The following is a 27725-nucleotide window of genomic DNA, read 5'->3' on the forward strand; positions in this document are numbered from 1 at the left end:
TATTGCTGTATATTCACATGATCTGAATACTACTGTTAGGCTCAGACTGTTTCAACTTGTTTGGCGTCTGTAGGTACCGGTTACTCCTTTTCTAGGTGTGAACGTGCAAAGGCAAAAACTCCATTGTTACATTCTTTTCCACACAACAGGTTAGAGTAGATATGGAGGAGTGAGCATAACAGTATAGTGAATATGCATGTTATGTACATATGACAGAGAATGTAAAGGTTTAAGACAACTGTAGTAAACACTGGCTTCAGGGGAGGTGGATGGCCCCATGTGAATCTTCAGCACTACATGCGACAACCAGATGCTTACAGAGTGAGTAATATAATCCATTCATATCATTTGTGGCTGCAGATACACAAGAGCTGTCTCGACTGTGAAGCAATACTCCCCAATGCATTGGCTAGCCTGTGAATGATGCAGAGGTCTGAAACAAAGCCCTTAGGACAATTTGATCAACTCTAGCTTGTTCCCTTGCAATGATATTCACACAATAATGTTTTGTGATGGTGTGTTGGGATGACCCTGTAGCAGCTTTATAAAAATCAACTATGTGTATGTTTATCTCTCTCCAAGATCCCTTTTCAAATCTCTCCTACCTCGGGGATTCCATACATTAGGAGCTGTCCCTGGCTTATAGAACTGCTTAGACTCAGACTCTTCCAGCAGTTATTAGTGGATTCTTATTCCATCTTTAAGTGATTGACTGATTTCATGCTTCACTCAATTTTCATTATAATGACCATCCTCGATCGCCAAAAGAAACATTGCGCAGAACTGGGACACACAGCAGCCACTTAAGATTGGGAAATGGAGGGAAGATCTTGACTGGTGTATGTTCAGGGAGAAGTCATTTTACATTGCTAGAGGGTGTCCCAGGAAGTGGAGTAAGGTTTGGGGTCCTTGGAACTCATATAGGGGAGATATTTGCGCCCCGCCAGCGCCATTACACGAAGATGACCAACTCACACCCCCTTAAATTATATGGTATTTGTCACTGTGCATTCGATCTGTGTAATCATGTATGATTCTCTGTTGTGTATATTGGCTCCCAAGTATGATGTAAATTTGTGAAGATGTTGTTGTTGTCTGATGATTAATAAAAAAAAGTTTACAACTATGTGTATGTTTCCAGGGAAAGCCACAATGGCACACTGTTTGTGGGTGGAATGAGGTCGAGGGGCAGGTAGGGAAATTTGGACTTAGAGATAGGAGGTTTGGATGCATCTGACAAACCACCAGGCTATACCTACCTTTCATATAGAGCAACCTTTGCAAGCTGTGTAAAAGGCAACGAAAAGCTGATATGGTTTACGTAAGAGCCTGGTCCTATCTATTTAGTACATAAGAGCACGCTTGATGTCAACTGGGTGAAGCGCTTTCACAGCTACAATGTTAGGTTGCGGGATGAAGACCATAATCTCTACCGTTTGGCTAAGGTGAAAAGATTAGGTAAACTTTAGCAGGAATTTAGGGTTAGTTCTACAGACAACCCTGTCATTGTGGACATGGAAGGATGGCTCTTGTAGTGTAAAAACCTGTAACTCACTAATATGCCTAAGGGATTTAAAGGTAACTATAAAGGTGACCTTCCAGGAGAGGAATTGAAAAGAGCAAGGGTGTAGTAGTTTGAAAGGAGGGCCCATTAGAATGGTGAGAACAATATTGAGGTTCCAGACTGGTGCGGGTGGCACCCTGGTTGGGAGTGTGGCCTGCTCTGCTTAAATGAAGCAATGGCTGCTAGATGTAGCCACATGGAGGAGTAGGCTAGTCCTGACTTTTGTAGATGTAAGAGGTAGCAGAATATGTGTCTTGGACCATTGACATAAGAGTGTCAATCAGTTTGAGGGACAGTAGTGGACAAACCTCTTCCATTTAGCAGCATAACAGGTGCTTGTGGTGAGCCTCTTTCAGTATGTTCCTGCACTCTTGAGGTTGGTTAAGATAGTCAAAATATAGGACCTCATGAGCCAGATCAAAAGGTTGAGCTGCCTGGGGTCAAGGTAACTCTCCTCTTGGTTCTGTGTAAGAGGTCCAGACTGTTGAGGAGCTTCTTATATAGCATAAGAGACATTTCCAAAGGGGTTAGGAACCATGGTTGTCTGGCCCACATGGGAGCCACCATGATGAGGGTGAGGGATGTTTGGATGAATTGATAAGGGATTTTCACACAAACATTTCCTCCTTCCCACTTCTACCGTACGTAGTAAGAAAACTATAGAAAAGACCATTGCCCATGGACCAGAAGGTGTGGAAACCTGAAGGTTTAGGCATTTTGAGGTTCCGCATGGGGCAAAGAGGTCTATGTCTGGGACACCACACTGATGAAGGTATGGGAGCAGGACTTGCCACTCATTGAACTTTTGCTGCATTCTGCTGAGCAGGTCTGCAAAGCAGTTGCTTACCCCTTCAAGGTAGTCTGATAGGAGATTCACTTAGCGATGGTTCGGCCAAAGACAAATTCACTGCACCAGTGCTGACAGCTGCAGAGAGTGAGTGTCATCTTGCATGTGATAATAGAACATGGTGGTCATGTTGCCTGTTCGCACCAGGACAACTTCGTCTTGAATATCTTGGAGAAAAGCTTTGTGTGCCAGCTATGACCCAAAACTTCAGATTGTTTATGTGAGGAATACGGTAACGAAGTGGCCCACTACAGGCCCTGAACGGTCAAGTCACCGAGATGTACCCGTGGTGATGGCCACGCGTGGAGTAGGGATTGCGAAGGGCATGACCAGCAGCAGGTTGTTCCTATTCCACCAATGCAGATTGCGGAGCGAGAAAGTTGCTGGTCGTTATCAACACTAGATCTCGCCATTGACCCTCCACTAGTGACCACTGTGCCAAGAGACACTCTTGGAGTGGAGGAATATGGAGTCTTTGGGTGAGGGGCTATGTCTATACAGGAGGTCCTCATACCTAGGAAACACATTAGTATTTGAACTGTGAGATGACGAAGTTGCTGAAAAAGAGGCAGTAGTTGCTGGAATGCCAAAACCTTTTGATCACTAGGGTATGTTTGGGGGCATTGGCAGTGAACGCCAAGTTGTGGAACTGGGAGATGGCGGCTTGGTTCTGAGCTAGGCTGTCCTTTTGCTTGCACTCCTGATCAGTCAGTCGTCTAGCTTGGGGAAGATGCAAGTTTTCCCCCATCTGAAGTGGGGGGTTACCACTGTTAGGTCTTTGGTGAGGCACCTTGGGACCATGGTGACTTCAAAGAGCAAAACTTGGAATTACTATTACTGGCGTTTACTGTGAAGCAGAAGTAGCGCTGATGAGCCAGATGAATAGGTACGTGGAAGGCTAGGCCATAAAGTCGCCTTACTGCAGCAGGTGGATTACATCATCTTGTAATGTGACTATTTGGAAATGTTCAGAGAGGATGTATCTGTTGATACCTGGAGACTGAGGACTGTCTCGGGGGAATTGTCCTCCTTGAGGAAGCAAGGAAGCACAGAAAGTAGACCTTGTTGGGGGAGCACTGGCCATAGGGATATTTTGAGAATGAGGGCATGGACTTCTTTCTGTAACAGGACAAAGTGTTCTGGGCTGAGAAAGTGGGTGTGGGTTGGGATGTTTGGTGGGGCTAGGCAAGATGGAGGCGGAAGCAGTGCTCAATAATAGAAAAGACTAAATGGTCTGTTGTAATTTCATAACAGCAGGGGAAACGATTGTTGTAATCTACCCCTCCCCCCCACCCCTGATAGTTGTGGAGTGATCTGGAGGACACAAGTCAAGTTTGTGTTTGGAGGTAGAGACTCCCTTCGCGAAGAGGTGCTTCTACCTCAGTCATTGGAGTTATTACCCTGGAAGCTTCCCATGTGTATCCCCTAGCTCCCTGTTAGTGATAAGTCTGCTGCTGTTGTTAATAAGACTGTGTTGGGTTAGGGGAGGTAACTTTCGAACTGCCCCTTGCCTGCCGGTTCTGAAAGGACTTAAAGGGCATCCATGCTCTTTACAGAGTCTTCTGTGTCCTCTTTTTATTTTTCTAACATCTAATCAACCAACGGGCAGATGTGCTCTTCTTCCAAAGAAAGGTTGGTGAGGAGTTGTTGTATGTCTGCTTAACGCCAGAAATAGGCAGCTAGGAAAGCCGGCAGAGGATGAGAGAAATGCTTACACCTTTGGCAGCCATGTCAGCTGAGTCTAACGTACAGCATATGTTGGTGGTGGATATAGCTGTGCCCTCCTCTAAATTATCCTTCCATCACTCCATATACTTGTCAGAGAGACATTGCAGTAAGGCTTCCCTTTTCTCCAACTGAGCAATGTCGTATCGGGACAAGAGGCCCATAGAATTGCCATTTCGTCAGTGTGTGGCAGTGTCAACTGCCACCTTTTTGCTAGCCACATCAGTGTACTTACTCACCTCTTTAGGAGAGGAAATGTCACCTATGGCTTGGGCAGCCGCTGTCTTATAGGAGGTAAAACCTAACAGGGAGCCGGGGAACATGCATTCTAATGTAGAGCAGGGATTAGATAGTGCAGGCTTGAATTTTTCCCCAATCCTGGATGTTATCACTTGGGATGTTACAGGCTACCTAAAGGTGTCTGGTGCAGACTTGAATATTGCCTTTAGTATTAGGAGAAATTGGATGGAGCATTTGGTTGACGACAGTAAATCCAGTAGGAAATCACCCCTTCGGGTGTAATGTGCATGTCTAACTTGTGATAGGCACCCGCATGCGGTTGTTCGACGTTACAACACTGGTAAATACATCGCATGCCTTTTGCCACGCATTTTTTAGCATGCATGTTTTTACCGTAATTATGCATTTACATCGCATGCCAATACCACGCGGTGTTTTTAGATTTAAAAACAATGTATTTGTGGGGGGAGACCCCTCACCCTCCCCAACTTACCTTAAATGCGTGGTATTGGCATTCAATGTAAATGCATAATCGCGATAAAAATATTGTGCTAAAAAATCCGAGGCAAAGGCATGCAATTTATTTACCTCGTTGTAAAGGCTGTTTCCACTGCATGCTGGGTGACACCGTGGTAAGCAGAGGTGTTGTTTGACGAGGAAGCCTCAACACGAACTTGCATGAGGTCAGGGTCCCCTAGAGGCTCCACATTATAGTCCACCTGTGGATCATCTGTGGGATGAAGGTAGATGGTGGCCCCAAAATCCTCTGTTGGATGGTAGGAACTAGACTGGAGCAACATGAGTCACAGTGGGATTCTGGTGGGAGGCGAGGGAGGTGAAGCTGGTGGAGGCAGACATGGTGCAGGTGAAGCAGAAGGAGGTGAAAGGCTGGCAGCCTTGTCCTATAGCCTTTTTGAAGGGGTGCGGAGCGTAGAGGAGAGTCTAGCTGTCAAGTGTCCGCGTAGGAGAGTCTCTGCTTTTTAGGCAAACTCTTTCTGGAACTGGCAGGATCTTGCCGATGCCAAGATGAATAACGATGCGTTGTTGTCAGTCAGTCATCGATCTCCTGTTGGAGCTTCTCAAGGATGGGCATCTCTTCGGAATTGGCTGTGGATGGTCTTGGAGTAAAAACTGATTCAGCGTTGACAGCGGTTTAGACTGAGGAATCTGCTTTAAAGTGCTGAGGTGTGTTTTGTGGCTCGAAGGCCAATGTTTGTGTGTGTGTGGAGGGGAGGAGTCAAGGCTCCAAGTGTCTTGGGGTTCTGGAAGCAGACGTCTTGCAGTGGACTTGATGTGAGGTCCAATGTCGAGGCATTTTGAGCATCTTTCAAGCATCTCTTCTTCCTCTTGCAGCGATGTGGAATTCCTATAGCCCGACGCCCAGGACATATTGTTTGGGGTCAAGGGCAACAAGTTTTAATGTGTATTTTGTCCTTGGGACAAGTAGGCCCAACCCCCTGCAGCACAAACCCTTTGGCTGCCAGTTTGCAGTACCACATTAAAGGTCAGGGAAGGGCACTGCCTGCAGTTAAGTTAATATTTGTATGCATATTGCATATGTTAATGCTGTTCAAATTTGTATTCAAGGTTCATTCATTTAAAGCCTTTATTATTAGGGTGAACGCTCTAAAATAAATGTAAATTCTGACTGCACTACTGACAGTGGTTCCAGTATAAAAATGTATTCACACAGTTTCAAAGTTTAGCAATATGAGGCTGTGCATAATGCTCCCAGAATGCTCTATGATTAGATGCAAATATTTGCAGAAGCTTGAAAGCAAGATTAATGATTCTTAGCTTTCAATATAAAATGTTCCTAAATGAAAGTAGGGAAAAAACATTTTGCTAAACTACTGTACTATTTCAGGTACCATTTCTTTGCAGCATCATTCAGTAAAATGTGATGATGCATGCTAGTATTTCCCAAAGATTTTCATATTGGAAAATCAGAGTAACCAGTATCAATAAGATTATGGAAAACACAAAAAATAAACAAGCATTGGCAAAGCCAGAAGGTCTAAAATTAATGGTCAGTGTTTTAGTTTTAGAAATACGTGACTTGTTTTGGCATTGTTTTTGTAAAACCTTATTGATGTGAGAGCTGCCGGGTCCTCACCATTACAACAAACATTGCCAAAAGCAAAAATTGTTTTTGGTCTGAAAAAGCACACACTGCCAAATTAGTTATTGGCACTGAACAAAACTATGTTGTGTGCCGATATGCTCCTTGTGAAAGAGCAGAATGCTGTCACTCACAGTGAAGCCAGCCAATACAGAGAGAGAGAGAGAGAATTTTAATAAACCCAAAAGGTCATGGTTAGGGCCAGACAAAATTAGAGGCCCAATTATTAACCGCTTCCGCGCTACCGCGAATTCCCGCCGTGCGCTGAAATTTGAAAAATGGCTTGATTGTGACAAAGCCAGCTCGTCATGCGCGCAGCGCAGGTAACGCCCATGACGAGCTGGCTTTGTCACCCGCGCTGAAGGGGTTAAAGAAAGTCTCAAAAGGGCACCCTTGGTATATGTACCTGCATTAAGTTTACCTATATGGTTTTCGTGAATTCACAAGAATTTACAGAAGTAGGACAAGAAATTGTAGTCCTAGAAAATATTTGTGAACTGCATTTTAGCATGAGCAATATGTGCATGTGTAGATTTGCTCATGCGAAAACCTGAGTGTTTGCAAGATCATTTTCCCTCCAACCACTTTTTTCCTAACTCTGGAAGAAGGTTTGTGTCTGCCATTATCAGGAGTACATTTCCAACATTTCTCAGTATGGGACAAGATTAGAGAAGAGTTGTTGAAAACCCTTAAACATGCAGGTTAGTAGGTTTGCACAGACTCAAAAGGGCATTCCAGCCCTGAAACTATTGCTTACCACTACCTTCAGTCCCAGTATGTAAATCTGCCAAAACATGGCAACATAAAGGGATTGCTAGAATTCAAACACTACCATGGTATGAGCCCTGGCATAATCAGAGAGGCTATATAATTTGTCGCCGCACTACATGGCACCAAGGGGACAAGTGGATTTTGTTACAAGACAAGTAGATTTATGAAGCAAACTGCCCCATGGACAAGTAGATATTTTAATAAATTCCACACCTCTATTTATTTTTTTTTTTTTTTTAAACTTGTTTTTTATTGTTGCATCATCAAGCATGAGAAGAGAATGAATCATCAGCTGGCGTGGCATCAACATTCAGCCGCGATCAGCAACAATTCTCTATTCTATGACTTTTGGTCCTGAAGAATCAGAACCAATGACCTCTGGGCTGGGCTGATATGTTGTAAGGCTCATCATATTCCTGCTCTTCAGCACTGAGCAGATTCACTTTGCGAAGATGTCCAGCTTATTGGACGACAAGCAATACATTTTGTGGGTCCAGCACCTGTCTCTTTGTTGCTGAAGAACCTTCTGCAGAAGGCTGAGAAGGAGTCGCAGAGTAGGATGTCGCCCTCTGGGGAGAGGGACAGGTTACAGACAGGTGTGGAGTTCAGCCCAGGGGTACTTTGAGTGGTACAAAGGGGACCTCTCTGCGCCTCCTAATTCTCTGGAGTCAGCAAGAACGGTAATGGGGTCCGAATGGGTGGTGTAGCAAATTGGATTACTGGTTGAGGGAATTAAACCCTACTCAAGCAGCAACCACACTCTCTGTCAGGGTGAAAAACAAGCAAACAAAGCAAATTAATCTGTGCTTAACCCTCTGTAAGCTTGGCACAAAAGCAGTCAGGTTTAACTTAGAGGCAATGTGTAAAAGTATTAATGCAGGACTTGTGATGAGAATTCCTGTGTCAAGCAACCACTGCGCAGCAGTGGTTCTGCTCTCAGGACCACAGCTGGGCTGGCAGAGTACCTTCAGGCCCGCTTCCAAGGGTACAGGACTGGGGTGGCACCACTTGCAGCATAGGACTCTCAACAGACAGAGTGCAGGTTTCAAGGTGGTTGGAGCGTTTCTGTCCCGAGGCTCTGATCAGGAGGACAGCGAACTAGCCCTTGGAGTCACTCTGGTGATTATGGGTTCAGATGCAGGTCCAGTCCTTCTCATTCAGGCATCAGGGCAGCAACGTGGCAGTCTTGTACAGATCCAGAGTTGGCTCAGAGAGTCCAATTTGTATACCCAGGGACCACTATGAAGTAGGGGAAGGTTCTGGAGATTTCCACTCCTAGAGGTGTCTGGAATTTTCTGCTTCTCTGCCCAGGCCCCAGCTTGTCTGGGGTCACAAATGACTAGTGTCAAAGCTTTTCTGAGTGTGCTCAGGGAAAGCCTTTGTGATGTGCAAGTGTGGTAGGTGACATCTTCTCCCCCCTCATCAAGTCAGAGATGGACATCCTGTCAACACCTATTCCTCCTTTGTCACACTGTCTGGGAGCAATACACAAAGACCAACTACACCTAGTCATGTGAAGTAGGATCAGGCTGCTAGCACCAAATGGCTAGGACAGGAAAATGGCAACTTTCTAAAAGTAGAATTTTTAGAATTGCAACTTAAAAATCCAATGTTTTTAATCACAATTCTTTAGACACCAAGCTCAACATTCTTACCTGCTCCCAATTGAAAGATGCCACTTGTTAAATGTACTAGTTGACCCAATGCTTTCCTATTTGAGAGGCAGACTTTTCAGTAGGAAAAACAAATGTAAGAGTTTTTCACTACCAAGACATGTAAAACTTAAAAGTACATGTCCAACTTTTTAAATACACTGCACCCTGCCCCCTGGGCTGTTTATGGCCTAATATATATATTAAATAGGAAGGGTTAGACCTGGCAAAAGATTTATTTTGCCAGATCGAAATGGGAGTTTAAAACTGCACCCACAGGCGGCAATGGCAGGCCTGAGACATGTTTAAAGAACGACTTAAGTGTGGCACAATTAGTTCTGCAGGCCCACTAGTAGCAATTAATTTACAGGCCCTAGGTACACTTTACTAGGGGCATAAAAGTAAATTTAATTAAATATGGCAATTGGGTATAAGTCAATGTTCCCATGGTTTAGGGAGAGAGCACAAGCACTTTAACAGCTGTTAGCAATGGGAAAGTGTGCAGAGTCCCAAGGTCAGCAAACACGAAGTCAGAAAAAACAGGAAGATTGAAGGCAAAAAGTTGGAGGAAAACCACACCAAGGATGTCAGGCCCAACAGATGGGCACTCTAAATGCCAGGAGGCCTGGTTTTTGGCGGTGGTGTCCAGAGCGCATCAAGAGAGAAGGACGACCATCAAAGTAGGAGGTCCCAGGACCATGAACATTCAGCGTTGAACATGTCAAGACCGGGAGCAACATTGATACACATTTGAAACCAATGCCAGAGAAAAACAATGGAGTCAGTTTCTAGGCATGTTCACAACTAGAGAAGGAGTCACCAATACCTTGTGACTCAAAACACCTCTTCGAAGCAAAACAAGTTGCAATAGTTCGAGCCCAACACTAGATAGTAGGAGTATACAGAGCATATGTATCTATAGACACAAACTACAAACATAGTTCTTTAAGAAAAAACAGCAATAAATGATCAGGAGAAGGATTAATAATTTCGGGTCAAGTTGACCATTGGGATGTTTCTGAAGGTCTACAAATATGTTTAATATAGTTACAGGCCTTCTAGAGAAACAATATACAAATTAATACCTGGAAAAAACATTTATCATTCATGCTGGAACATTTTTTAACCAAATATTAAAAGTTATGGACTTATAAACTTAGAGGGACAGGATACAGTGCACAAGTAAACACATTCTATACCAATGGGCACTTAAAGGAAGACTGGGCATAACTGAGGCAAAGCAAACATGAGCACAAGATACTGAAACCAGAATTGGAAGCACTCCTTTTCAGAGTTCTCTGGTTATGCACTTTGTTAGATCCTGATCGGTGTACGTGCTCACAGAGATTCATACTTTGAAAAGAATGGTAAGAAAGATGAGTCAGCAGAGCTATCAAGGTTAGCAATCTAGAGATAGATATTAAAAAAACCCGAATGCAGAGATTAATGTGGGTTAACGCTGTGGTGACAAAAATAAATATGTGGTACACATCCAAACTTGAGCATGACTAACTGAATTACATTCACATCTAAATGAATTAAAGGAAACTATATACATTAAATAACAATATGTGCAAAAGCAAAAAACTCCTTTAATGGCAATACAGATACTCTTAGCACTTGCTTTTCCTCTTTCCTGACTGATTGTTTTTTGTCTGCACCAGAAATCTAGACCACAAAAAAAAGCTTTGGAAAAAGAGCATGGTAGCGTTTAAAGAATCTTGAGTCGTCCGTGCACCAGTCTCCCTCTGTACTCTATTTCCATCATTTAATCTTGTATGACCAAATGTCAACAAAGTTAGAACATGTTCTTGTCAACATGGGAAGTTACAGAACATTAAATACCAGACCAGACTAGTAAAGGGATGTGGTTGGGTGAGTATGAGGAAGAACAAGGATTAAGAGAACCAGAATTACCATGAAGGTAATTTTACCATACTCTGTTGTCTATCTGTCACTCCTTTACAGTTTGATGGGGAAATGATTTCATAGCTTCAGACATATGGAGGGTAAGGTAAGGTAAGGTAAGGTACATTTTTATTTGCATGATTAACAAAAATCTTTCAATTACTACATTCTTAAAGAAAACACACCAATTTAAAATACAGACCAATAATTTTAAAATTTCTAAACGTCTAAAATAGTTTTCTTAAATAAACATAAATACAATTTATAGACATTACTTCAGACCGTCATCTTTCCAGGACTTAATATAAATAGCGCAATTAATATTTCTATAATTTATATGTGAGATCATAAAAATAGTCCTAAATGTTATGATTAATTATTTAAGACTTCCAGATTTCCTGTGGGCAACTCACAAGTATACGATCACCTGTCAATGAAGCAGTTTTTCAAAAATCGTTTTCATATGGAGGGGAACACAGCAAATGCACAACCAGGTTTCAAATAACCACGCTGTGCAGAGTTTGCATATACGACCAGCATTTTTTCTGGAAGATGCTTCCCGGAAGTAATACTTGGAGAAGGTATGGAAAGCAACCCATATTGACAGCCACTGATGCAGCTTTTGCACTGGTGGAAAGAACAGTGAGTTTATGTGGAGCATGAACTTTTAATTTATAGGATTTAGAAATGCAAGAGATTATCCGCCTCATAGAATAGAGGTCAGCTGTTTTACTTTCAGAGGTTGGGTCACGATAAATAATGAATAAAGCCCAAAGGGTTATTATGCCTTTTCCTGGGAAAACATCAAAACTCTAGATACATACGCACTGGGTAACATTTCTTCGAAAGAAGAAGTGTGGTGTCTGGAACCAAAAAAGAGATAAATTTGCAGGACTTTTGAAATTCTGTCATTAACTTTACAATAAAGAAAGAGCCACACCAAAAGGCAACATTTTGCAAAATAAATGTGAGGCGCTAATGAAAGAAAAGCTTGCGAGTCACCAATTGAAGAGGTCATTTCACCCAAAAAAGGAAATTTTCCACTTCATTAAGTCCTTGTCACAGGAGAACAAAGGCTCAAATTGCTTATGCATGAGCACGGCTAAAAACAAATAAAATATCAAGATTCTTCATCGAAAAATGAAAACAGAGAAGACACCTGAAAAGAAGCCTCAATACTCAAAACTTCAAGGAGAACATTTGAAAAAGAGTATTAAGTTATGCTGCACTGGCTAAAGATTACTGCTTAGAGAATTCAATCTTAATATCTACAGCATCCAAGTAAGAAATAAAAATAAAAATTTCATTTAAACATCCCATAAAGGCTCCATAATGGCAACACTTATGGATCTCCACTGCAACTCTTCAGAGTCAAAGTTGTAAGTCTTTTAGGTACCTGAGTCAATGTAATGACAAGAGGGTGCAAGAGGTGGTGCCTCATCAGTAATCTGGGAGCCTCGAACTCATGGTGTTTGCACAGAGGCGGAGGACTCCAGAGTAGCAATGCCTCCTACTCCTGTACATCCTATTTACCTTCTATAAGATTCTTTATTATCAGTAGGTGCCTGAGCAGGGCTCATCCAGCAAATTACTTATTGTTTCAGGATGTAGTGGTCCCACGTGTAATTAAGAGTTTGGCCTGTTGCAAAAGTATATGGACACCTGGACTCACAGGCACCCCAAATGTGTGTGGCTATGAGGACCTTCAAGAGCAGTGTTGCACAGAGGAGAGCGGATTGATTAGAAAGCGGATGAGATGCTAACAATCTGCTAGACAATGCCCTCAGCGAGGTGACTGTAATAAGAAAAGACAGCAACAGAGTGAGAAGGACCTCAGGTGAGTGAGTGTGTGTATATGTGTGTGAGTGCGTGTGTGAATCTGTCTTTGCCCATCCCCCCTCATGCACTGCCCATGGCCCAAATGTAAAAAAAAAGGAAATTCCTATGGACTTTTTTTTTTTAACTCCCTAATGCTCAAAAAAGCTGAGGAGCCATCAGTATGGGGTTCTCTGATCCTCGCATTGCTACAAACGAAAAATTGCTCTGGAACAGGAACGAACGAGGTCCACTCATGACATACCTGTAGACCTTTTCTGCAGGACAGATGGCTATGATGTGAATGAACTTCACAGAGGAGACCATGGACTGAAAGGTAGAGGGGTCTAGAGAGAAACAGGGATCTCCAGACTCACATCTTCAACCTCAAGAAAATGCAATCAAAGAAAAATACATTTTCAAAGAGTGCCATTTTATTACTAATTCTGTTAGAATCAACAGTGAAGGTCCTGGACATTAAGGCAAGGGCTGTTAGAATGGGATATTGAACGTCCTTTTCTAATTTGAGCCAAAAGACATGGAGACATTGCTGCTGGAATTCACTGAAACTAATGTTTTTCAAGGAGCACATTAAGCATAACCTGGAGCAAACATATTGGCCAGGATCCCTGCATGAGGCACTTAAAATACAATGGATGGCTATGGTGCCATTATTGATGACCCAGGCTCATCAATGTACATAGAGCAACTAATAAGGGTAGTGGCTAGTAGATAAATACTGTCCTTAGGTGACAGCAGAATGGATCTCTTCCTGGACTTAAGCAAGTTCACCTAGAAAGCAGAATCTCAAAAGGGGGAAAAAATAATGGTCTAGAGGCTTTCATGTGGAAGACTGAGAAATTACAGTTAGTTAACAACAGAGTCACCCGAACCTTCACTAAAATCGGAGCAACAAGAAAATTCTAGTAAACGGTTTGATAATGGTTGATATATGGTGTGTATTAGTTGAATGTTTGACTGCTTGAACCCATACTGTTGGAGTGCAAGCTTTAATTGAAAGGGATTCGTTTCCCTGTGTCTAATTCCTTGATGCATTTTTTTCATGCTATATCAAAGGGAATCTCCAAAGTAAATTTGATTCCCATGCATTTGTCTCATTCTCCTTTAGCACCCTACGTTTTCTAGGTCTGCATGTTATGTTCTTTCCTGGGTTTGTGCCAACACTCTGCTTCTTAATGTGAGAAAGATAGTTGATTAGGTTTACCAAACGTATAGAAGACCTGAGTTGCACTGCATATATGTTTCTCCTATATGCATCTTATTGAAGCATATTCTTTGTGCACTAGTTCAGTAAATAGGTTTAATACAAATATGTCTTCAGAGGATTTCAAATCTTCTCCAAGGTCGGGTGGCAAAATCTTCGCCATTTCCTTTTACGTTAACTCCGTATAGTTTCACATTACATAAATACATGATGGCTAAATTTAGTTCAGGAAATTGAAATGTGCTTAGGTTACTTTATAAAGAACAAGGCCCTTGTGTTCAGCAATCACAAGAAAGTATGAAGAATCAGCACTACCTGTATTCTGAGAAAGTAGCTGAAGGGCGTTCTTGAAGAGGTACAGGAGCACAGTGAAACGTATTTAGCGAGGCCAAATTGAGGATTATTATAATTACCTTGAGAGAGAGGACCAGTTAGGTGGCAGAAAAGTCCTATAAAATAAGGGAAATACAAAACAAAATGTCCAATAAGAACCCAGGAGACAAGGTTTCCCAAACAATTTTCTTCCCAAAGAGAAGGAGGAACGCCAACTAAGGTGCTTGAAGTGTCATTTTCTGTAGCAAGCAGGTATATGTGAGGGAAGTCCCAGGTTTTTAATACAAACTAATTTTCAGACTGTGTTGTGGAGCATCATGTAATCTACTAAGGGTATCAGCTTCCACAAACCTCTTCCTCTGATGTGTTGCTAACAGGAGAATGTTTCCAAGATGAGAGTCCAACTGCAAGATACAGAAGTAGTGAGACTCCGTACGGCCGTTTGTTTACAAAAACACTGCAGTGGTGTTGTATATGTATATGAGGACTCAGTTTGATGACTATTTTCTCCAAAACTAGCATGGAGTTGAGTAATATGGCAAAAAGGGTGAGCATATGGGAGGATGGCAGGGGCCTAGCTCTGTGTAATAAGGCTCTGGCACAGCAATTGCTGTGGCTTTTGATATACACACTCAAAAACAGATAAGGAGCAGGGTTGTGTGAGAGAATATCATGAACAAAAATATCAAGAGAAACAATTAGTGTGCCAAAACTATCGTTTACCATAACACTGTGTCCCTATACTTACTATAAAATATTATGTCAAACATCCTTTAAAATATATACATACATATATTTATATATAAAGTATATGTACCTATTTATACTTTATATATATATATATATATATATATATATATATATATATATATATATATATATATATATATACTTATATATATCATCGCTCCGCAGTCAAATTAATGACAAAACCAGCACTCCCAGTAGGTTAAACCTCTCACGATTTTATTGCACACAAAGAAATTCGAACAAACGTGTTTCAGCCCTTGCCTTCGTCAGTGTCAGCTGGCGAGGCGGAAGTTAATAAAGGCAGATAAACAAAAAAAAACAATAATAATGAAAAGCGGACTGATGCCCAAATCATAAGCGCCATCTTGTAATGGCTAAATTAACTCAAACAACATAAAATGTGATTAAGACAATACGGATTAATGTTTAAAAGAATTGCATATGATGTTAAATATGGCAATATATACATTGGAATATCTTTATATGTTTTAGTCTCCCGCCCTGAATGGGCAATTATATCAAGACAATTAATTCCATATATTTTTAAATCAATAATAGAACAAGTCCAACATTCTCCGAATTCGCTTAAATTATTTTCTCATGTGGAACTTAGTTTGGGGAAGATCTTAATGTGTTGGCACAAATGACAAATAATGATAATAATTATAAGTGATGAGTATATGTACCTATTTATACTTAATATATATATACTTATATATATATATATACACACACATACATCAGTAAACACATTTTAAACACATACATTTTTTAAATATTTACAGTAAACAACTGAAGTGACATTTAGCAAACGTAAAATCATCAAAAAAAACATTGAACTTAACTTCAATATTAAAACAAATAATAAACTATTTACACGTCCCAGTCCCCTCACATGAGGAGGAGGCAACCTTCTTGAGAGACATTTTGCTTCTGGTTCTCACTGAAGAGGAGCGCTCTGACCTGGACCAGTAAATAACTAGTATTGAGGTAGAAAAGGCTATACATGACTTGCCCGGAAATAGGGCAGCATTCCCCAATAGCTTACCCATTGAACGGTATAAACTAACCTCTAATAAGACTGCTCGGTACCTTAATAAAATGTTTCAGGAAAGCAAGTAGATAGGATCGCTTCCCTTGGACCAGAGATTGGCAACGATCTTTGTAATCCACAAGGAGGGTATACCGAAGAGCAGGTGCTCTTCCTATAGACCAACATCACTGCTTAATGGAGGAACCAAGATATTGGCAAAGGTCCTGGCCACTCGACTCCTGAGGGTCATTATAAAATTGGTTCACCCAGAACAATCGGGATTTATGCCAACCAGAAACACCTCCCTCAACCTGCGTAGACTCCATGGAGTGCTAAGCCGAGCCCAGATAATGAGTGAAGATGCGGTGATGGTGTCTCTCGACGTGGCCATGGCATTAAACACAATTGAGTGGCCCTACATGTTGGCCGTTCTGAGGAAACTGGGGCTAGGCCAGGGATACATTGGTTGGGTCCGGCTTCTATATACGATCCTCTTGCCCGAATCGTAGTCAGCAATAGACAATCCAGCCCCTTCACTCTCAGTAGAGGCACCAGTCAGGGATGCCCCCTGTCTCCACTGCTTTTTGCCCTCAACCTTTAACCACTACCATTGTGGATTCGGAGAGAGATCAGAGGAATCAGGTGGACAGAATGTTGGGAGGACCACATTTCATTATACGCGGATGACATTTTGCTCTATTTAGCCTTACCAGCGTCCTCCCTGAAACAGATACAGCACATTTTCCTTGTATTCGGCAGATTTGGCGGTTACAAAATTAATTGGACAAAGTCAGTGGTCTATGTTCTTAGAAGTGCGTTGCCTTCGGTCCCCCGTGGCTTTCAGATCACGAAGGCGAAAGATCACTTCAAATATTTGGGGATCTGGACCTCTAAAGACCCGTCCTGCTTTTACAAATGCAAACTCCAGCCTCCCCTGAAATGGTTCAAGAGCGACGTTCAACACTGGAAGTCGCTCCCTCTCACCCTGCTCGGGCGCCCAGCCCTATTTAAAATGATCAATCCACAAAATAACACAATCTCAAGCAATTATTCTAAATAAACAAAGTGATATACATACAGTGTTATTTAATCACACTAAGAACACATTTGTTTGTAATCACAATACATCTATACAAAGTGCCCCTAGAAAAGGGAAAGGGAGAGGGAGAAGGGTTGTGGAAGTGTAGAGGGTGTTATCGGTGAGGATGAAGAAAGAAGTGCAAATCATACAATCAGTTGTTTATAATACACAGGGCGCATATCTTAGGCGCTAAAGTTCACAGTTTTGTCAAGACAAATATAGCCTTGATTAATAATAGTAAGCCCAGTGATGAATCGCTGTTGATCAAGTTGGCTAGTAAAGTAGATGTCCACGTTTTGACGCCAAATATGTAGGTTATTACATCCCTTATGTCGGGGTCTTCATCAGGACATGGGTTAAAGGAAAGGGGGACCGTGAAAACAGCCATATGCTGTGGGCTGGTAGGGGATGTGGGGCGCGTGGGCTCCAAAGTTGGGAGACGGGAGCACCTTATTGACTATGAATATAGGGCATCGATGCTTCAAGTGAAATCAGTGCAACCATTATTTAGTATTTTAGGTGCTGGAAATGGCAGGCAAATAGCTCTATATAGATCACAATCGCTCTCCTTAAAGACTTCTCCATGAACGTCTGGTTTTGAGGGGGCACTGAACTCGCACTCGGTAAACCCGAAACTGACAGGGCCTACAGGACATGCGGTGCAGGTGTGGAAGGCAGCCACGAAAAGTCTAGGCTGGGACGACAAGATCACGCAGGCCACACCACTCTGGCATGGTGAGCTGCTGGGCAGGTTGACTTGTACAAAGGGCTTCGATCGCTGGGACCTAATAGGTATCTCAAGAGTGGGAGACTTGTTGAAGGATGGGGAATTGATTCCTTTCGCCCATCTACAGGAAAACTATGAGCTGGTGAACACGGAGTATTTCAGAGATCTACAGATCAGACATGCTTTGTTAGCTGTGTTAGCCAGGGGGAGGCACCACCCGAGTCCTCCCCGTTGGAAGATAGGGTCCTAGATGGGGATCTACCTGCGAAGGCCATATTGCTCATCTACAAGAAACTGGTCAACAACACGGCAGACCCACTGCTCCGGCTTTGGGCAAAATGGGACTATGATGTGGCAGGGCTTGATGATGAGGGGTGGCTCTAGCATAGATCCTACCTAGCTGGACCATTGCTGGTCAAAATGGGCTATCGTGTCGAGGGCGGGTGCCCCAGGAACTGTGGATAGGAGGGCACTTTTGTCCATATGATTTGGGAATGCATTATCCAAAGGTATTGGTCAGCAGTTGTGGGCCGCATGGAGGAGGTACTGGGGCAAAAGATCGAATGTAATATTACGCTCGCTCTTCTGAATTTTTGTGCCCGACAGACTTGTACTCGAAGGGAAGAATATGGGTGACACTGGGGATGATGGAGTGGAAGGCATTAGACTCACCACGCCTCGCTGGCTGGAGTAAGGATATGGACTGGTGCATGATAACTGACAAGGCCATATATGAATCTAGAGGGTGCCTCGCCAAGTGGACACAGATCTGGGGACAATGGACAGCTATAAGGGAGGGATATGTGAACCTCCATTGAAAAGAGACATCACCGGTGCGTTGGGTCTGATTAATGGGAAATTGTGAATCTACTATAGCCTTAACAATTGGAAGCAAGTTAGCTGCCTGTCTTTCGTTGATGTCCTGTCATCTTTATTCAAGTAAGTATAATCACTACATTGTCACGTTCTATCAATAAAAAGATTAAAAAATATATATATTAAAACAAATATAATTTTATTTAATGCGGTACTCTAAATATAGAAATAGCTATTTTTTTTAAAACATACCAATATTTTAACAATTCAAATAATTCACAATATTATTAACAGAAACAAAAGTAAAACGTATATATATATAAATAAGTAAATGTTATAAAAAATAAAAAACTATTTACTGAAACTATTCAAATACAAAAATTATTTCATAAAAAGGGATTAAATGAAACAATATGACAAAGAATATAAATCTACTCTAAAAAACATTAGGCTGAATATTGGCGTTTGGAGGGATTTGATTTACTATTCCCACTCCAGTCTAAGAAACAGTATGGAAAGCGTTGGTCTTCAGAGGTACTACACATACTAATCCCATGGCACTCACAGCAGAAAAATTGTTGGAAATCAGATGGGTTTCATTTACTGTTCCCACTCCAATGAATGAAAGGGAAGGAATAGTGTTGAACTTCGTAAGGATTACATATACCCCATCAACTTATAATTATTTCATAGAAAACACAGAAATACATACCAAAAGGTTTTTGAACCATATTTTATAAAAAAAATGCATACAATATAAACTTAAAATTTAGAAAATGACATTAAAAAAAATTCCACTTATAATAAAATAACTGAATGAAAATATTACTTAAATAAAATACAGTTTACAAATAATATTAGAAACGTGTAACAATAACTAAATCGAATACAACATTTTTTAAATAATAAACAACTAAAAACTATTCACAATTATCAATTAAGAAATAAGGATTAACAATTAATCAAAAAAAACATTTTTAATAACTTGTCACCCTATTCCCCTACAAACTGCTACTAAAGAACACCCTTACCTTCGTGTAACTCTTATTCTGGTAGATACAGTATCTGCCTGTGGATTCCTCACCTTTTGAATACCCCCTGCGCCAGCATTTCCAGGGAAATTCTTTTCCTAGCTCTCCCACATCGACGAGGATGTCATAATAGCACGGCTCCGCTCGTGACTCCGTATGACGTCATCTGAGCCATAGGAAGACCTCGTCAGCCTGCCCTCGAGGCAAACGGGCGGACCGACAACATTTTCACACGTATACACAGTATACATAATCCATACAAATGCAAGTACACATAGCATATTCAATAACAGCATGGAAAAGGGCCAACAAACAAAGCATTTTCCAGCAGCAAACCAGAAGCATGAAAAAGGCATATTGAAAATATTCATGTCAAACAGTTATGAAATTTTCGGTAGAAACGGGGAGGCGGGTGGGACAGTGAGGAATTGTATCCACCAGAAAAAGCGTTAGCGAAGGTAAGTAACTTGTTCTTCTGATGGATATATCTGCCTGTGGTTTCCTCACCTTTTGAATAGAATCCCAAAGCCGTACCTCTCCCAGAGGAGGGTGTCCACCTGATTACACCAAGAGATCTTTCAGAACAGAACGTGCACAATGGCCGCCCCCCTAACCTCTGCATCCAAGCAGTAATGCTTCACCAAGTTGCTGCCTTACAAATATCAACAACAGGAACACCTCTAGCCATAGCACAAGAAGATGACTTAGCTCTGGTAGAATGAGATCTGATACCTTCAGGCAGCTCCTTTTTGATGCACAAGATGATCCATCTGGATAGAGTCCGCTTGTGTACAGCTCTTCCTCTCATTCGACCAATGTAACCCACGAAGAGCTGATCATCCAGCCTTAGGTCCCTGGTTCTATCCAGGTAGAAGCGGACAGCCCACTTAGAGTCCAGGCGATGAAGTCTCTCCTCCTCTTTGGTAGGGTGAGGGGCAGGGTAGAAGGTAGTTAATGTAATGGACTGCCCTAAATGGAAAGGAGTAACCACCTTAGGAAGGAAAGCTGCCCTGGTCCTAAGAACAAACTTATCTGCATGAATGGTCAAGAATGGAGGCTTAGAACTAAGAGCCTGAAGCTCACTTACCTTCCTAGCCGAGGAAATAGCGATCAGGAAGACCGTCTTAAAAGAAAGAAGCCTCAAAGGACAACTATGAAGAGGCTCAAATGGAGAACCCATCAGAAAAGTGAGAACAAGATTTAAATCCCACTGAGGCATAATGAAAGGAGGGGGAGGAAACCTATTGGTGAGGCTCTTAATGAACCTTATAACAACAGGAGATTTAAACAAAGACGGCTGGTCCAGTAAACAAATGAAAGCAGACAAAGCCAAATTCCCTGCTGGGCCAAGGAAAGAGAGAAACTCAGCCCATCAGACAAACAAGCCTTCAAAGGGTCAATGGTCCTCTCTCCACACCACTTAACAAATTTTGACCACCTGGAGGAATAAACAGATTTGGTGGAGTGTCTCCTGAATGATAAAATAACATCCACCACATCCGGTGGGAGAGAGAAAGAACTCAGGTTGCCCCGTTCAATCTCCAGGCATGAAGGTGCAGGCTCTGGATTTGGGGGTGAAGAATCTGCCATTGCGATTTAGAGAGGAGGTCTGCCCTGAAAGGGAGACGGAAAGGTGGGTGCGATGAGCGGTGAAGTAGATCTGTGTACCACACCCTTCTTGGCCAATCCGGAGTGAGCAATAGGACTTGGGCCCTGTCTTGGCGAATCTTCCTCAGAACCTGAAGAATCAAGGGTATGGGGGAAACGCGCAGAAGAGTTGCAAGCTCCAATCAAATTGAAACACGTCCCCCAGCGCTCCCTGCATCGGATACTGGAGACTGCAGAACAACAGGCAGTGCGCGTTCTCATGAGTGGCAAACAGGTTCAATCGAGGAAACCCCCACATCTCGAAGATGTATTGGCCCACCTCCGGATGAACCCGCCTCTTGTGATCAGCCGAGTAATGCCGACAGGCTGTCTGCACGAACATTCAGCACACCGGCCAGATGATTTGCAAACACATAAATCTGATGGCCCTGAGCCCAGGACCAGAGTGGCAGAGCCTCTCTCTGCAGACGATACAACCCTACCCCTCCTTGTTTGTTGATGTACCACATCGCGGTAGTGTTGTCCGTCAGGATCTGAACTGACCAACTGCGAAGGGAAGGAAGGAAGGAAGGCCTTCAACGCCAAACATATCAACCACAATTCCAGAAGGTTGATGTGAAGCAACCTTTTTTTCTGGAGACCAAAGACCCCTGATCTCAAGATCCCCCAGATGAGCAACCCACCCTAGAGTGGAGGCATCCGTGATCACTGTGGCCACCTGTGGTGGAGATTGAAAGGGCTTTTCTTGAGACAGGTTACCCTGCACACGCCACCAACAGCGCTCCGCTGCAGGGTCTCTGGAGATTCTGATTTTCTCCCAGAGATCTCCGTTGTGTTGATACCACTGCCTGTGGAAGCACCACTGGAGTGCCCTCATGTGCCAGCATGCATAAATGACCAACAGTATGCAGGAAGCGAACAGACCGAACAGGCGAAGGATCTTCAGGACTGGAACAACCACTCTATTGTGAAACAAAGCCACAGTAAGCGCCACAGACCTGCGTTTCAGAGAGGTGTTCTGAGGCCACACCCCTTTTTACACCACGCTGCAAACGTGGCTTCTGGCACACTGCTGCTCAAGACACTGCTGCTCAGAAGATGAAGTCCACTTGTGTTTTGAGGTCCTCAGGACACAAGAGGCCCTAATCGCCCCAACAGCAGTGCACCAGAAGCCGCGTTTGCAGAGTGGTGTAAAAAGGGCCGTGGTCTCGGAGCACCTCTCTGCAACGCAGCCCTGTGGTGTTTACAAGAGGTACCTGGTGGACTAGTTGGCCCCCAGGGACCCTCAGGATTGAGGGGGAATTAATCCCCCAACTTAAAACGTGCCAGAGGGCGTATTTGCACTGTGGTGCAGGGAAGGGGGCAGTGCCTGACGTGACAAGTGTACAAACGCGCCCTGTGGTGCATTTTAAGTTGGGTGATTACGTTTCCTTGAATCCTGAGGGTTCCTGCGGGCCAACTAGCCTACCAGCTATCTCCAGTAAGCACCCCTCCTTAAATGAATACATATATGTGGCCATGCCCCGGGGGATGGGGTCCCCGGGCCGGAATTGGCCACAGGAGGGAGGCCCAGGCGGCCCCCTTCCCGTTTAGATTTTTTTTAAAAAAGAGGTCAGGCCCTGGGGGATGGGGTCCCGCCTCCTTACAGCAACACTCTGCAAACATGCCCTGTGGCGCGTTTTAAGATGGGGAAGTAATTACCCTTCAATACTGGGGGGTCCCTGGGGGCCAACTAGCCCACCAGGTACCTCCAGTATGCACCACAGGGTTGCCTTGCAGAGAGGTGGTCCGAGGCCACGCCCCTTTTATACCTCTCTGCAACGCAGCTCCCTGGCGCTTACTGGAGGTACCTGGTGGGCTAGTTGGCCCCGAAGAACTATTAGGATTGAAGGGGACTTAATCCTCCAACTCAAAACGTGCCACAGAGCGCGTTTGCACACTTGTCAAATCAGGCCTCGCCCCATCCCTGCACCCCCTGGTGCATTGTAAATTGGGGGATTAAATTCCCTTGAGTCCTGAGGGTCCCTGGGGCCCAACTAGCCCACCAGGCACCTCCAGTAAGAGCCACAGAGCTGAGTTGCAGAGAGGTGTAAAAAGGGGCGTGGCCTTGGACCACCTCTCTGCAAGGCAACCCTGTGGTGTACTGGAGGTACCTGGTGGGCTAGTTGGCCCCCAGGAACCCCCAGTATTGAAGGGGAATTAATTCCCCATCTTAAAAAGCGACACAGGGCGTGTTTGCAGAGGGTTGCTGGGAGGGGGCGGGCCTCTGGCACGATGCCAGCCTTTTTTTCTTTTCTTTTTTGAAGGGGGGCTGTGTGGCCCCCCTTCTTTTTTATTTTTTTGGGCCCTAGTGACCCCATCCCCCAGGGCCTGACCCCTTTTAAAATAAAAATAAATCTAAACGGGAAGGGGGCCGCGTGGGCCCCCCCCCGGGGACCCCATCCCCGAGGCATGGCCATGTATATGTATTTATTTAAGGAGGGGGCTATGAGGCCCCTCTCCTGAGGCCTCTATTGGCCCCAGGGACCCCAACCCCCGGGCCGGCCTTTATTTTTTTAATTATTTTTTGGGGGAGGGCGGCGCATTGTCCCCCTCACGGGCCACTTCTAGTCCCGGGGACTCCATTCCCCGGGCCCGGCCCTATCCGTCCGGGACCGTAGGGGGAGCCCCAATGCCCCCACGGTCCCGCTGGCTCTACGCCTCCTGCGGGAGCCAGCATTGCTTTTCCACAGGGGGAGCTGCTGACATGCAGCTCCCCGTATGGAAAAGCAATCTGCTTTGGATTTTGGAAGAGAGAGCAGGTTTCCCTGCTCTCGCTTCCAAAATCCAAAGCAAGTTTGCTATGACAGGGCAGGAGCCGCACAGCTCCCTGTCCCCTCCTGTAAAAAGGGGCGTGGTCTCAGACCACCTCTCTGCCACGCAGCTCTGTGGTGCTAGCTGTAGGTACTTGGTGGGCTAGTTGGCCTCCAGGGACCCTCAGGATTCAAGGGGAATTAATCCCCCAACTTAAAACCTGCGAGGGGGTGCATTTGCAGAGTGGTGAAGGGAGGGTGCGGGACTGATGTGACATGTGTGTAGTTATCCAATCACTCCGCCAAAACGCAAGCACTTATAAATTTACCATGCACTCTCCTTGCGGTACTCTAATCATCCAGTCAGTACCCATGCACTCATGCAATGACCAATGCATTAACACGTGCACGGCTACGATACCCTGAGCACTACCCATGCAGTCCAGCCATCGCCCTGTCAGTACCCATGCACTCCTTCAATCTCCCAGCCAGCACCATATACTTATCCAATCATTCCATCAAAACCCAATCACTTATAAATTCACCATGCACTCTCCTTGCAGTACTCTAATCTTCCAGGCAGTACCCATGTACTCATGGAATGGCCCAGGCACTAACACATACACTGCTACAATCCCCTAAGCACATCCCATGCAGACCTCTAACCACCTACACACTACTGATTCACTCCTCTAATTACCCAGGTAGTACCCATGCACTCTAAAACCTCCTCTGTCACTACCTATGCATTCCTCCAATCACCCAGCCAGTCCTACGTCCTTATCCAATCACTACGCCAAAACCCAAGCACTTATAAATTCACCATGCACTCTCCTCGCAGTACTCTAATCATCCAGTCACTACCCATGCAGTCATGCAATGATCCAGGCACTAACACATGCACTGCTACAATCCCTGTGTACTACCAATGAAGTCCTCGAACCACCTACACACTTCTCATTCGCTCCTTCAATTCCCCTGGTAGTACCCATGCAGTCCAGCAATCACCCCGTCACTCTCGGTGAAGTCCTCCAGTCACCCAGCCACTACCATGTACAAATCCAAACACTCCGCCAATACCCAAGCACTTATAAATTCACTCAGGCACTCTCCTTGCAGTATTCTAATCTTTCAATTAGTAGCTATGTACTCATGCAATGATCCAGGCACTAACTGATCACTGTTACAATCCCATAGGCTCTACCCATACAGTCCTGTACCCACTTACACACTTCTCATTTGCTACTTCAATTCCGCAGGTAATACCCAGACAGTCCTGCAATAACATTGTCACTCCCTGTGCACTCCTCCAGTCACCCAGCCACTACCATGTACTAATCCAAATACTCCTACAATAGCCAAGCACTTATAAGTTCACCACGCACTCTCCTTGCAGTACTCTAATTATCCACTCAGTACTCATGTACTCATGCAATGACCCAGTCACTAACACATGCACTGCTGCAATACCTTGAGGACTACCTATGCAGACAAGTAATCTCCCTAGTACTATCTATGCAGTCCTCCAATCACCCAGCCAATCCTATGTTTTTATCCAATCACTGCTCCAAAACCCAAGCACTTGTAAAATGACCATGCACTCTCCTTGTAGCACTCTAACCATCCAGTCACTACTAATGTACTCATGAAATGACCTACGCATTAACTCATGGCAAATACAGAGGAGGTCACGCTAATCACAGGGGTACCCCAACGCATAGTGTTCACTGGTGTATGTACGTGTTTTCACTGTAGCCTAAGTGTTATAGCACTGGCTCTAGGCCTGGTTAGTCAGAGTCAGTTACCCCAAGTACCCATCAGCAAAAAGTTGGGGGCACAGGAGGACTTACTGCTCCTCTTTTGGTTCTTTCTGCACATTTCTTCTTCCTGTACTTTTCTTCATCTTTCTGGACTTCTGTTGCCTCTTTCTGCATTTGTCTTGCTTCTTTCTGCGCTTTTCTTCACATATCCTACCTTTGTAGGCATAGTTGGAAATTAGCATTTAAAAAATCTTTGAAATTCACTGAAAAAAACATAGGTTTCAGGGACGTTATAGTTAGAAATCAGCATTTAAAAAACTTAGAAATTAACTGTAAAAACCATAAGTTTCAGGGACGTTATAGTTAGTGTGAGACTTCACTCGCACAAAACCATAGAAATTCGGCCTTTAGAGGTAGTAGACCTAACTATAACTCGAGCCCCCGCAATGCACTGCTGATGATGTCACATATTACATCACTGATGACATGCTCAGATGCTCAGTGACATCACTGATGACATCAAAGTTTGCCTCCAGGAAACACCTATCGAGGGACCGCAGATACACCTTTTAAACTCTTTGGGGTATCGAGTAATGGGGGATTTATGGTCCAACGGAATCATTCACTTAAATCCGCTTGTGTGAAGTACGACTCTCTCAGGAGATGGGTCATAGCAGAATGCCGGCTTTCTACCGAATTTACATTTACTTTTTGTTCCATATACGGGAGCAACACTGATGATTCTGTGGTAATCAAATGGATCTCAGGAGAATTAGCCCATTGGCCTCTCCCAATTGTTATATGCAGGGACCTTAATATCAACTTACCCAGCAACTGGAGAGTGAATAACCAGTGGAATTATACAGGCCGGAAGCCAAAAGTATACCAAGCTTTAATAAATGTAATGCACACTCATGGGCTTATAGATGTGTGGGCTAGTCTAAAACCAAACCAGATAGGCTTTACATGCTACTCAACCCCGCACCTCTCCTTAGCGAGGTTAGATTTTTTTCCTGGCTTCGTCATCTTTGATCCATGACTGTACTATTGACACAGACCCGCGATTTCTGTCAGACCTTAATCCACTTATCCTAAATATAAAATGTTTGGTGTCCTGCAAGGAAATCCCGTCCTGGAGCTTCAAGAGAGCGCGTTTGTATGATATTGGATACCAGACTTGTATGAAAAACTGGATTCAGGAGTTCCTCGAGACAAACATTGGGTCCACCCCGGCTACGGTTCTGTGGGACGCGCTAAAAGCCTGTATCCGTGGGGAGACCTTACAGTGCTCCTTAAGGAAAAATAAACAAGAAAAAGCGCAGATCTTGAAGCTTCAGAACAAACTGGCAAAGGCAGAAGAGAAACTAACTGGGGCAATCCAGAGGGGGGCTGAAATCGAAACAGCACAATTTGAAGCTGCAGCCACTAAAGATAAAATCAGGTTGATACTAGCAGAGAGAGTTGCCTCAAAATGGGCCTCTGCTCGTGAAAAAAAAATACAAGTGTAGCAAGCTTATAGGACATCAATTGGCCATTCCAACCAGGCAACAGGTTACCTCCAACGAAATACACTCTATACAGGTTACTACAGGGGAGATTACCAGTGACCCGATTAAAATTCGAGGGGCTTTCTGAGAATTTGATAAAGGCCTATATACAGAAGAGGACGCCGGTCTACTGGGTTCCAGTAGGGCAGGGATCACTGATTATTTAGGCGCAGTCCTGTTAACTCAACTTAGCGTAAAAGACCATGACCAACTTAAAGACCCTCCTTCATGGGAGGAATTTGCAACAGCTCCAACAAATTTCCAAGATGGTAAAGCAGCTGGGTCAGACTGCATCCCGGTGGAATATTATATAATCTTTTTTTCTCAGCTAAAAGATCTTTTTACAACTTTAGTAGTTTCTGTTTTTAACGGTCCTCC

The 27725-nt window shown here is 43.8% G+C and overlaps 1 protein-coding gene across 3 annotated transcripts in view; it reads right to left on the reverse strand.

Annotated features, from left to right (window-relative positions):
- The window catches only part of NEK1 (NIMA related kinase 1), a 1042157-nt gene that overhangs the window by 760415 nt on the left and 254017 nt on the right, over nucleotides 1-27725 (reverse strand). The gene's annotated exons all lie outside the window — the stretch shown is intronic.

This window comes from Lissotriton helveticus, chromosome 2_1 (genome assembly GCF_964261635.1).
Source record: "Lissotriton helveticus chromosome 2_1, aLisHel1.1, whole genome shotgun sequence".
Taxonomy (NCBI): domain Eukaryota; kingdom Metazoa; phylum Chordata; class Amphibia; order Caudata; family Salamandridae; genus Lissotriton; species Lissotriton helveticus.